Source organism: Macaca mulatta, chromosome 19 (assembly GCF_049350105.2).
Source record: "Macaca mulatta isolate MMU2019108-1 chromosome 19, T2T-MMU8v2.0, whole genome shotgun sequence".
In the NCBI taxonomy this organism is placed as follows: domain Eukaryota; kingdom Metazoa; phylum Chordata; class Mammalia; order Primates; family Cercopithecidae; genus Macaca; species Macaca mulatta.
In genome coordinates, this window is record NC_133424.1 from 18,543,043 (window position 1) to 18,554,919 (window position 11,877).

Below are 11,877 nucleotides of genomic sequence, written 5' to 3' on the forward strand. Positions count from 1 at the left end.
GCTACTGCACTCCAGCCTGGGTGACAGGACGAGACTCCGTTTCAAAAAAAAAAAAAAAGTGAGATTGAGATGAACACAGTGGCTCACACCAGTAACCTCAGTGCAAGGCAGGAGGCTCACTTGAGCCCAGGGGTTTGAGAATAGCCTGGGCAACATAGTGAGAGTCCGTCTCTACAAAAAATTTAAAAATTAGCTCAGTGTGGTGGTATGCACCTGTAGTCCCAGCTACTCAGGAGGCTGAGGCAGGAGGATCACTTGAGCCCAGGAGTTCAAGTCTGCAGTGAGCTATGATTGCACCACTGCACCCCAGCCTGAGAGACAGAGCAAGACCCTGTCTCTGTTTTAGAGACAAATACATGTCTCTAAAATATATGTATAATATATGAAAATATATATCATACATATAGATACATGTATATGTATTATATATATTATATATATATGTATAGTGAGACCCCATCTCTACAAAAAAGAACAAAATTAGCTGGGTGTGGTGGTATGGGCCTATGGTCCCAGCTACTCAAGAGGCTGAGGCAAGAGGATTGCTTGAGCCCGGGAGGAAATCAAAGCTGCAGTGAGCTGAGATTGCACCACTGCACTCCAGCCTGGGCAAGAGGGTAATAACTTGTCTTTAAAATATTTTAATGTAAAAATAAATAAAAATGTAAAAGAAAAGGCTGGCCAAGTGCTGTGGCTCATGCCTGTAATCCCAGCACTTTGGGAGACTGAGGCAGGCAGATCACAAGGTCAGGAAATCGAGACCATCCTGGTTAACTCGGTGAAACCCTGTCTCTACTAAAAATACAAAAAATTAGCCAGGCATGGTGGCACACACCTGTAATCCCAGCTACTCAGGGGGCTGAGGCAGGAGACTAGCTTGAACCCAGGAGGCAGAGGTTGCAGTGAGCCAAGATCATACCACCGCACTCCAGCCTGGGCAACAGAGCAAGACTCCGTCTGACAAAAAAGAAAAGAAAAGAAAAGGCTGTTTGGGGCTTCCCTTGCTCTCTAACGTGTTTCTCTTACCACGTGATGCCTGTAACACGTCATAACACAGCAAGGAGGCCCTCGCCGGATATGGCCCAATCTTGGACTTCCCAGCCTCCAGAACCACAAGCCAAATAAACTTCAGTTGTTTATAGATTACCCAGCCTGTGGTATTCTGTTATTGCAAAGCAGAAAGCTGACTAAGACAGTTGTTTCTCTGAAATTCAAAGTTAACGGGGTGCCTGGATGTGTATTTACTAAGCCTGGTCCCCCTGTGATGAAGCCTCCCTCATCACAAAAAAAAAACTTAGAAATTTAAAATTTAGCCAGGCATGGTGGTGCATGCCTATAGCCCCAAACTCGGGAGGCTGAGGCAGGAGAATCCCTTGAGCACAGGAGGTCAAGGCTGCAGTGAGCCATGATCGCACCACTGCATTCCAGCCTGGATGACAGAACAAGACTTTGTCTCTGTCCTTTTTTTTTTTTTTTTTTTTTTTTTTTTTTTAGACAGAGTCTTGTTCTGTCGCCCAGGCTGGAGTGCAGTGGCGCCATCTTGGCTTATTGCCACCTCTGCTTCCTAGGTTCAAATGATTCTCCTGCCTCAGCCTCCCGAGTGGCTGAGATTATAGGCATGTGCCACCATACCTGGCTGATTTTTGTATTTTTAGTACAGATGGGGTTTCACCATATTGGGCAGGCTGGTCTTGAACTTCTGACCTCAAGTGATCCACCTGCCTCAGCCTCCCAAAGTGCTGGAATTGCAGGTGTGTGAGCCACCACAACTGGCCAAGACATTTTCTCTAAATATATATATATAACCTAGACAAGACCTACCAAAGGGAGATGCTCATTACCAGGACCCTGTCCCCATTTATTCAAATGAATGAATTGTGGGGTCAATCCAAGAGGGCTTCCTGGTGGAGGTGATTCCTTATTGAGTCCTGAAGGCAGAGGTTTCGTAGCTACAAGCAGGAGACAGAGCATCCCAGGTAGAGGGCACAGCATGTGCTGAGGCCCTGGGTGGGAGGCATTGTGATGATTTCAGGGGCTGTCTTCATGCCACCTCCACCTGTCTTCACAATTTGCCAGCTCACAGTTGATGAGGCTGAAGGTAAGTTTGGGATGGCCTGGATCACCTGGCAAGTCAGGCGGATGTGGCATCGTCACTGCCCACTCTGGGGGAAAGGACGCAAGGTCCCACTGCATTCTCGGCCTAGGCAGAGGCAGGATGATCAGTGAGGCTGCAGAACCAGACACCACCTCTGCCCTGGAATTTCCTGAGCTGCTGGCCGGGTATATCCTCCTCTTCCACATTGCAGAGCAAGAGGAAGGAGACTTGGCCTCGGGCTGCTGGGCGGGGCGGGGAAGCAGAAAACAGAGCTTCGGGTCACCTGGCTGAGCCCACTCAGGACCAAGAACCAGGACTGGGATGACAGTCATAGCAACAAAAGCCCCACCAGGCTGATTCTGTAAACATCCCCATTTTACAGACAGGAAAACAAAGGTCCAGAGGGACAAAACTGCTTGCTGAGGACTCCTGGTGACCCATGAACACCACCTTTTCCCTTTTATCCTTACTTATTATTATTATTATTGTTATTATTATTATTTGAGACAGAGTCTCTCTCTGTCGCCCAGGCTGGAGTGCAATGGCGTGATCTTCGCTTGCTGCAACCTTCACCTCCTGGATTCAAATGATTCTCCTGCCTCAGCCTCCTAAGTAGCTTGGATTACAGGCACACACCACCATGCCTGGCTAATTTTTGTGTTTTTAGTAGAGACAGGGTTTCACCATGTTGGCCAGGCTGGTATTGAACTCCTGGCCTCAAGTGATCAGCCCGCCTCAGCCTCCCAAAATGCTGGGGTTACAGGCATGAGCCACTGCGTCTGGCCTTCACCTTTCTCTTTTATTCTTACTTTTTTTTTTTTTTTTTTTTTTTTTAAAGACCAGATCTTGTTCTGTCTCCTAGGCTGGAGTGCAGTGGTACGATCGTGGCTCACTGCAACCTGGACTTCCCAGGTGCAAGTGATCCTCCTGCCCTAGCCTCTCAAGTAGCTGGGACTATAGGTGTATGTCACCATGAAAGGCTAAAACCTTTTTTGTTGTTGTTGTTGTTGTTGTTGTTGTTGTTGTTGTTGTTGTTGAGACGGAGTCTCGCTCTGTCTCCCAGGCTGGAGTGCAGTAGCCAGATCTCAGCTCACTGCAAGCTCTGCCTCCCGGGTTTATGGCATTCTCCTGCCTCAGCCTCCCAAGTAGCTGGGACTACAGGCGCTCGCCACCTCGCCCGGCTAGTTTTTTGTATTTTTTAGTAGAGATGGGGTTTCACCGTGTTAGCCAGGATGGTCTCGATCTCCTGACCTTGTGATCCGCCCGTCTCGGCCTCCCAAAGTGCTGGGATTACAGGCTTGAGCCACCGCGCCTGGCCGTTTTTTGTAATTTTTAGTAGAGACGGGGTTTCACCGTGTTAGCAAGGATGGTCTCGATCTCCTGACCTCGTGATCTGCCCGTCTCGGCCTCCCAAAGTGCTGGGATTACAGGCTTGAGCCACCGTGCCCAGCCACTTTTTTTTTATTTTATTTTATTTTTTTTTGAGACGGAGTCTCGCTCTGTCACCCAGGCTGGAGTGCAGTGGCCGGATCTCAGCTCACTGCAAGCTCCGCCTCCCGGGTTCACGCCATTCTCCTGCCTCAGCCTCCCGAGTAGCTGGGACTACAGGCGCCTGCCACCTCGCCCGGCTAAGTTTTTGTATTTTTAGTAGAGACGGGGTTTCACTGTGTTAGCCAGGATGGTCTCGATCTCCTGACCTCGTGATCCGCCCGTCTCGGCCTCCCAAAGTGCTGGGATTACAGGCTTGAGCCACCGCGCCCGGCCTTTTTTTTTTTTTTTAAACAGATGGGATCTTGCCATGTTGCCCAGGCTGGTCTTAAATTCCTGGGCTCAAGTGATCCTCCTGCCTCGCCTTCTCAAAGTGTTGAGATTATAAGCATGAGCCACTGTGCCTGGCCTTATCCTTGCTTTTGAGGTGAGAAGATGGAGGTCTAGCATCCATGGCCAGATTTGAGCCCACCGGGTCATTTGTCTCTAGCCTCAGTAGCACTGGCCATGAAATGGGACTTTAGCCAACCTTGCATCTCAGGCTGCTGGGGCCCCTCTGAGCTCAGCCCTGGGGGCTTGTTGCAGGAAGGTCCCTCACTTTTATTTATTCCCACACCCCCATTGTGTATGTAACTGTCTGAAACTCACTGTTATCCCCATAAGGAAAAATGCGCTTGGCTGGGCACCATGGTTCATGCCTGTAATCACAGCACTTTGAGAGGCCGAGGTGGGAGGATCACTTGAGGTCAGGAGTTCGAGACCAGCCTGGGCAACATGGTGAAATCCCATCTCTACTGAAAATACCCAAATCAGCTGTACATGGTGGCATGTGCCTGTAATCCCAGCGTCTTGGGAGGCTGAGGCAGGAGAATTGCTTGAACCTGGGAGGCAGGGGTTGCAGTGAGCCGAGATCACATGACTGCACTCCAGCCTGGGTGACAGAGTGAGACTCTGTCTCAAAAAAACAAAACAAAACTCATTCACCTGTACTTTATTGGATATAAGTTATACCTTAATACACTTGACTCAAGATTTATGTATTTAATATTTTATTTTGAGAATGTGAGAAAAAAAAGTAACATAAGAATAAAATCCAGGCTGGGAGTAGTGGTTCACGCCTGTAAACCCAGCACTTTGGGAGGCCGAGGCAGGTGGATCACCTAAGGTCAGGAGTTTGAGACCAGCCTGGGCAACATAGGGAGACCCCTCGTCTCTACAAAAAAAATTTTTTTAAATTAACCAGTCGTGGTGGTGGACACTGAAATGTTACAGAATGGTTCTTGTGACTAGGCCTTTAGTCACAGCTACTTGGGAGGCTGAGGTGGAAGCATCACTTGAGCCCGGAAAGCTGAGCCTGCAGTGAGCCGTGATGGTGCCACTGCACTCCAGCCTGGGCAACGGACTGAAACTGTCTCAAGAGAAAAAAAGAAGGCCGGGCGCAGTGGCTCACGCCTGTAATCCCAGCACTTTGGGAGGCCGAGGCACCTAAAGTCAGGAGTTTGAGACCAGCCTGGCCGTCATGGTGAAACTCCGTCTCTACTAAAAATACAAAAATTAGCCGGGCATGGTGGTGGGCACCTGTCCTACCAGCTACCTGGGAGGCTGAGGCAGGAGGATCGCTTGAACCCAGGAGGTGGAGGTTGCAGCGAGCCGAGATCGCTCTATTGCACTCCAGCCTGGGTGACAGAGCGAAACTCTGTCTAAAAAAAAAAAAAAAGGCCGGGCGTGGTGGCTCAAGCCTCTAATCCCAGCACTTTGGGAGGCCGAGACGGGCGGATCATGAGGTCAGGAGATCGAGACCATCCTGTCTAACACGGTGAAACCCCGTCTCTACTAAAAATACAAAAAACTAGGCCGGGCGAGGTGGCGGGCGCTGAGGCAGGAGAACGGCGTAAACCCGGGAGGCGGAGCTTGCAGTGAGCTGAGATCCGGCCACTGCACTCCAGCCTGGGTGACAGAGCAAGACTCCGTCTCAAAAAAAAAAAAAAAAAAAAAATACAAAAAACTAGCTGGGCGTAGTGGCGGGCGCCTGTAGTCCCAGCTACTCGGGAGGCTGAGGCAGGAGAATGGCGAGAACCCAGGAGGCGGAGCTTGCAGTGAGCTGAGATGGCGCCACTGCACTCCAAGCTGGGCGACTGAGCAAGACTCTGTCTCAAAAAAAAAAAAAAAAAAAAAAAAAATTCAATGGTTTATACAAAGTCTTCTGTTTTGGAAAACTCGTGTTATTAGTTCCAGCTCTGGAAGGATGAATAGTGGTCTCTTGCTACATACCCTAGCTATCCAGATGTGTCTGTTCATGTTCTTTTTCTTGCTTCAAAACAAAACACATCTGTGTTTTAAGTTATAAGTGTTAACTTGCTAGATTCAAAGCATTCATGAAACATATGTGACCACACCATTAAAGAAACACAGAAAAAAAAGGAGAAAACAGTCCATTTATTTATTTATTATCGAGACAGGGTCTCAGTCTGTCACCCAGACTGGAGGGCAGTGGCGCAATCATGGCTCACTGCAGCCTCCCAATTGTACAGATGAGGAAACTGAGGCACGCATCTGTATGTCTCAGACTGATGGGCAGCATGGCTCACACCTGTAATCCCAGCACTTTGGGAGGCTGAGGCAGGAGGATCGCTTGAGGATCCAGCCATAAAGCAGTCAGTTTAGAAGCGGAGATAGTATGGCGGTTACAGCCATACTGAATCAGGCACCATGGCTCCGGTTCCATGCGTAACAGCCCTAGAACTATCAATCTGGATAAAATGATTCTTTTCATTTATTTATTTTTTGGTAGAGATGGGATCTTGCTATGTTGCCCAGGCTGGTCTTGAACTCGTGGGCTCATGCAATCCTCCTGCCTCAGCCTCCCAAAGTGCTGGGATTACAGGTGTGAGCCATGCCGCCCATCAGTCTGAAACACACACATGTGTGCCTCAGTTTCCTCATCTGTACAATTTTGTAGCGACGAGGTTTCGCCATGTTGCCCAGGCTGGTCTCGAACTCCTGGGCTCAAGTGATCCTCCCACTCGAATGCAAGGTTCATCACCCCCTTGCGCATGGGGTCATTGTGAGGACAGGGTGGGTTGGGCCTGGTGCAGTGGGCATTGTCAGAGCAGGAGAAATAAGTCCCAGGTTGGATTTAGTGTCTTCTGTCTTCTCAGCTGCCTTCACTTGTTTACGCTGGTGTGAGCCAACCTAAAGTCTCACTCTGACACATTGTCATCATCCAAATGGCCAACTGCTAATCATCAAGCACTTCCCGGCCACCGCAGCGAGGCAGTAGCAGCAATGTCCCAGGATCTGCCAGTTCCTGGTCACATCCCATTGCACGTCTGCCCCTAAGCAGTCCTGGGGCTGCTTAGATTCTAGAAAAATCTTGGGAGCGAGGAGCCCAGGGTGGCATCCTGTGGTCTTGATCCCAATACCATGCTCTCCCAGGGTCACTTGGAAGCTGGACTCAGGGTCCCAGTTGGGGAGCTGGTGGCTCAGGCAAAGAGACGCAGAGGAACCCCCCTGGGGACTCAGCAATGTGGCCCTAAGGGAGCTGGGTGCAGCGCAGTGGCCCACACCTATAATCTCAGCACTTTGGGAGGCCGAGTGGGAGGATCACTTGAGCCTAGGAGTTCGAGACCAGCCTGGGCAACATGGCAAAACCTCGTCGCTACAAAACTACAAAATAGAGCCGGGCGCCGTGGCTCACCCCTGTAATCCCAGCACTTTGGGAGGCTGAGGCGGGTGGATCGCCTGAGGTCAGGAGTTCGAGACCAGCCTGGCCAACATAGTGAAACCCTGTCTCTACTAAAAATACAAAAATTAGCTGGGCATGGTGGTGGGTGCCTGTACTTTCAGCTACTCCAGAGGCTGAGGCAGGAGAATCACTTGAACCTAGGAGGCAGAGATTGCAGTGAGCTGAGATAGCACCACTGCATTCCAGTCTGGGTGACAAAGCGAGACTCCGTCTCAAAAAAAAAAAATTAGCCAGGCGTGGTGGCATGCACTTGTAATCCCAACTACTCAGGAGGCTGAGGCAGGAGAATAGCCTGAACCTAGGAGGTGGAGGCTGCAGTGAGCCATGATTGCGCCACTGCACTCCAGCCTGGGAGACAGAGTGAAAAAAAAAGGAAGAAATACCAGGTGTGAGAAAATCGAGAAAATCTAGTAGAATCAGGAACATAGTGGAGAAGAAATCATCTGGTGCTGTGGAAGCTCAGGACAGAGCCCTGCATCAAGAAAGAAGAGATTGTGCCGCTGCACTCCAGGCTGGGTGACAGAGTGAGACTCCATCTAAGAAAAAATAAATAAATAAATAAAGGCCAGGTGCGGTGGCTCACGCCTGTAATCCCAGCACTCTGGGAGGCTGAGGCGGACGGATCACAAGGTCAGGAGATCAAGCCCACCCTGGTTAACACGGTGAAACCCGTCTCTACCAAAAATATAAAAAATTAGCTGGGCGTGATGGCGGGCGCCTATAGTCCCAGCTACTCAGGAGGCTGAGGCAGGAGAATGGCGTAAACCCGGGAGGCAGAGCTTGCAGTGAGCCGAGATCGTGCCACTGCACTCCAGCCTGGGCAACAGAGCGAGACTCTGTCTCAAAAGAAAAAAAAAAAGGAAAGAAAGAGGAATAAAGGAATCAAAAAGTGTTTTCAACCCTGTAGGGAAACAGACACAAACTGTATTAAGAGAGATTAATGATGCAAGATGGATGTCCAGGACCCACCTGCTGGGGGCCACAGTGGCTTAACTCCACTGGCTCTAGGAACTCGGAGGTCATGGCAAGCAGAGCAGTGAAATTCCTGCACCAGGAGGGGGCCCAGGCCATGCATGAGGAGTTGCTTCAGGAGTACCAGCATGGCCCAACTTACAGAACTGGCTGGGCTCAGCTGTTCAACGTCATTGCCAAGGCATATCCTCCCATATCCATGTCCAGGGCCCCTGCTGCTGTCCCAATCATCTGTGGCCCAGGGAATAATGGAGAAGGGAGCCTGCTCTGTGCTTGACATCCCAAACATTTTGGTCACCAGCCAATCATCTTTGACCCCAAAAGACCCAACAAGCCACTCTACACTATACTGGTGACCCACCATCAGGAAAGGGTCATTCTTTTTCCTGGTGAAGTGCCCCCAGAGCCCACACTGATCAATGAGCTGTATGGGCTGGGGGTGGATGCCATCTTTGGCTTCAGCTTCAAGGGCAATGTTTGAAAGCCATTCTGTAACATTCTGAGTGTCCTGAATGGACTCACTGTGCCACTGCCAATGCTGACATTCCCTTGGGATGGGACATACAGAAGGAAAACTCCGGAGGGGGACATGGAGAAGGAGAACTCCGGAGGGATCCAGCCAGATCTGCTTCTCTCCCTGATAGCACCCAAAAAATCTGAAACCTAGTTTACAGATTGCTACCACTACTTGAGGGGTTGTTGACTGCCACTTGCTTTGTAAAAGAAGTACCAGCTAAAACCTGCCATTGTACCCTAACACTGAGTATGTCTCATCATCTGCAGTGAGGGAAGGTGGATGGACATTCTTCCCAATAAAGACTTAGTGTCTCCTTCTCCCAGAAAACACACACACACAAAACGCAGAGAGAGACTACTAAGGCTAAAGAGACGGTGGGCATACCATGTTCATGGACAGGAAGGCTGAGGCTCATACAGATGCAGATTAACTCATTTAATAGTCCCAACCCACCAGAAGGAACTAATCTTGCAGATACCTTGATTTCAGACTTCTAGCTTCCAAAGCTGTGAGAGAATAAACACATTAAATTAATTTCCCCCTCTGTCGTTTCAACACAATCCCAATTAAAGTCATGTCACAGCTTTCCCTGGAACTCAATATGATAATTGAAACATTTAACTGGAGCAGCAGAGGGTTGCAAATACTTGGGGCATTACTGCAGAAGAACAGGGCGGTCCTACCTGACATACCAGATATTGGAACCCATGGCAAAGCCTGTAATTAAGTCAGCAAAATACTGGCACAGAAAGAAACACATTGACCAATGGATTAGAATTAAATGCCCACAGACAGCCCTATGCAGGTCAGGAATTTTGCTTCAAGAAGGAGAGAGTCTGTCCCAGGAGTGGAGAGGGGAGGCTATCCCATAAAAGGATCTGGGAAATGGGAGACCATGTTGAAAACAATATTGGTTCTCTACTTCACACCATATGCAAAACAAAAATCCACATGGGTTAAGGAGTTACACACAAAAATATAACAAAATTAACCTTTTTATTTTATTTTTTTAGACAGGGTCTTGCTTTGTCACCCAGACTGGAGTACAGTGGCATGATCATAGCTCACTGCAGCCTCAGACTTACAGGTGCACATTACCACGCCTAACTATTCTTTTTAAATTTTTTTGTAGAGACAGGATCTTGCTGTCTCTAGATCAAGATCTTGCTGTCTTGCTATGTTGCACAGGCTAGTCTTGAACTCCTGGTCTCAAGTGATTCTCCTGCCTCAGCCTCTCAAAGTGCTGAGATTACAGGCATGAGCCACTGTGCCTGGCCCAAAAGAAAGCTTTAATGTCTTGGTAGAAAATAGAGGTGAAGCCGGGCGCAGTGGCTCAAGCCTGTAATCCCAGCACTTTGGGAGGCCGAGACGGGCAGATCACGAGGTCAGGAGATCGAGACCATCCTGGCTAATACAGTGAAACCCCGTCTCTACTAAAAATACAAAAAAAAACTAGCCAGGCGAGGTGGCGGGCGCCTGTGGTCCCAGCTACTCGGGAGGCTGAGGCAGGAGAATGGCGGGAACCCGGGAGGCGGAGCTTGCAGTGAGCTGAGGTCCGGCCACTGCACTCCAGCACGGGCGACAGAGCGAGACTCCGTCTCAAAAAAAAAAAAAGAAAAAGAAAAAGAAAAAAAGAAAATAGAGGTGAACTCGAGGGCAAGCCTTGGTGCCTCATGCCTGTAATCCCAACATTTTGAGAGGCCAAGAGGAGAGGATCATTTGAGCCTAGGAGTTTGAGACCAGACTGGGCAACATAGGGAGACCCCATCTCTACAAATTAAAAAATTAGCTAGGCATGGTAGTGTGTGCCTGTAATCTCAACTACTCAGGAGGCTGAGGCAGGAGAATTGCTTGAGCACAGGAGTTTGAGGCCGCAGTGAGCTGTGATCATGCCACTGCACTCCAGCTTGGGCCATAGAGTGAGACCCTGTCTCAAAAAAGAAAAAGAAAAAGAAAAAAAAGGCCAGGTGCCAGGGGCAGTGGCTTACGCCTGTAATCCCAGCACTTTGGCTGAGGCAGGCAGATCTCTTGAGGTCAGCAGTTTGAGACCAGCATGGCCAACATGGTGAAACCCCATCTCTACTAAAAATACAAACATTAGCTGGGCGTGGTGGCGGACACCTGTAATCCCAGCTACTTGGGAGGCTGAAGCAGGAGAATCTTTTGAATCTGGGAGGTGGAGGTTGCAGTGAGCCGAGATCACACCACTGCACTCCAGCTGGGCCACAGAGGGAGTTTTCACCTCAAAACAAAACAAAAAGACTAGTTACAAATTAGGGGAAGATATTTGCAATATACTCAACAGATGGAGGAATACTATCAAACCTACATAAAGAATTCCTATAATGACAGCCAGGCACAGTGGCTCACGCCTGTAATCCCAGCACTTTGGGAGGCTAAGGTGGGTGAATCACCTGAGGTCAGCAGTTCAGGATCAGCCTGGCCAACATGGTGAAACCCCATCTCTACCAAAAATACAAAAATTAGCCAGGCAAGATGGCAGGCACCTGTAATCCCAGCTACTCAGGTGGCTGAGGCAGGAGAATCGCTTGAACCTGGGAGGCGGAGAGTGCAGTGAACTGAAATTATGCCACTGCACTCCAGCCTGGATGACAGAGCAAGATGCGGTCTCAAAACAAAACAAAAAGATAAGTGACAAATTAGGGGAAGATATTTGCAATATACTCAACAGATGGAGGAATACTATCAAACATACATAAAGAATTCCTGGCCGGGCGCGGTGGCTCAAGCCTGTAATCCCAGCACTTTTGGGAGGCCAAGACGGGCGGATCACGAGGTCAGGAGATCGAGACCATCCTGGCTAACACGGTGAAACCCCGTCTCTACTAAAAAATACAAAAAACTAGCCGGGTGAGGTGGCGGGCGCCTGTAGTCCCAGCTACTCGGGAGGCTGAGGCAGGAGAATGGCACAAACCCGGGAGGCGGAGCTTGCAGTGAGCTGAGATCGGGCCACTGCACTCCAGCCTGGGCAACAGAGCAAGACTCCGTCTCAAAAAAAAAAAAAAAAAAAAAAAAAAAGAATTCCTATAATGAACACCA

General features: G+C 49.3%; 1 protein-coding gene and 1 long non-coding RNA gene across 2 annotated transcripts in view; one reads left to right on the forward strand and one right to left on the reverse strand.

Annotated features, from left to right (window-relative positions):
- Positions 1–10,455, forward strand: part of SLC5A5 (solute carrier family 5 member 5) — a 173,646-nt gene extending 163,191 nt beyond the window's left edge. Inside the window, exon 16 of the mRNA XM_077978457.1 lies at positions 10,349–10,455. The gene's annotated coding sequence lies outside the window, so the exon portion shown is untranslated. The remainder of the gene's footprint in view (positions 1–10,348) is intronic.
- Positions 6,011–9,398, reverse strand: LOC144336865 (uncharacterized). Its single transcript, XR_013409272.1, has 2 exons — positions 7,666–9,398; positions 6,011–6,092 (listed from the first exon to the last, which is right to left on the reverse strand). It is a non-coding gene; the product is annotated as an uncharacterized LOC144336865 (long non-coding RNA).
- Positions 10,456–11,877: the final 1,422 nt, after the last annotated feature.